This window comes from Mizuhopecten yessoensis, unplaced genomic scaffold (assembly GCF_002113885.1).
Source record: "Mizuhopecten yessoensis strain PY_sf001 unplaced genomic scaffold, ASM211388v2 scaffold7191, whole genome shotgun sequence".
In the NCBI taxonomy this organism is placed as follows: Eukaryota; Metazoa; Mollusca; class Bivalvia; order Pectinida; family Pectinidae; genus Mizuhopecten; species Mizuhopecten yessoensis.
In genome coordinates, this window is record NW_018406926.1 from 32,673 (window position 1) to 33,651 (window position 979).

The window sequence follows — 979 nt, forward strand, 5'->3', positions numbered from 1 at the left end:
TCCTTCACCTCTTGGAAGGTAAAATTGAAGAAACACGTGCTGGACTCTGAAGCAAAAATACTCTGGCTGAATGAATTGTTTGCTGTATATAAAGTTGCAAAAACAATTAAGAAATAAAAAAAAAGTGTCATGTAAAGTTCTCTGAATTGGAAAAAGACGAAAATTAAACAACGGTCTTATAATGCAAAAACAAAAATTAGAAACATGATAGATAATTTAAATTTAAAATAAACCCATTTTTCCAGGCTAAGTCTGAACATACATACCGTAATTGATTCAGATGTTCATGTGGCTCGAATTAATTATGTAAAGTAATTCTTCACATGTCCACATGTAAGTTCTTGTAGTAGTTCTTGCGTTTGAAAATGCCTTAACAGAATATTTTGCACTTTTGAAGTATTCATCGATGAGAAGCTTCAAGTTTCGTATTCCGTTTTTAACCTTCTTGTTTAAAATGGCCTTATATGATATAACTGTCGTCTACGAAAGGTTTACTAGGAGCATTTTTCATTCAGAAATATTTTATCAGTTCGCACAACTTATAGAATTAGGCCCTCTCCCGATAGTATGTATTCTATACACTATAAGTTTGATAACACGTGATTAACTCAGTTTATACAAATACTGTTTAAGTATGGAATAAGACATACACATTTGTAAAACTGGAATTTATCTTATTCATTCTGAAGTGAAGACAAACTCCTGATAGTCTAATTAAACTCTGGTTATATTTAACGGCACAAAAAAAATGAACTTAACGTGCTAAGCAAAATCTTAGCTGAGACTGAACTTAATGTTGTCAAGCGCGCGCCGAATTGCGTATTTACGGTATTTATAGGAACTCTTCATCGCGGGAAAACCACGTTGTTGTCGGTAAACATAAAACAAAATGGATAAGATGAAGAGTACAGAGTATATTTGGCGAATTTAACTCGATTTCGGATTACGAAGTTGTTGTCGGAGCAAGAAATGGTCAACA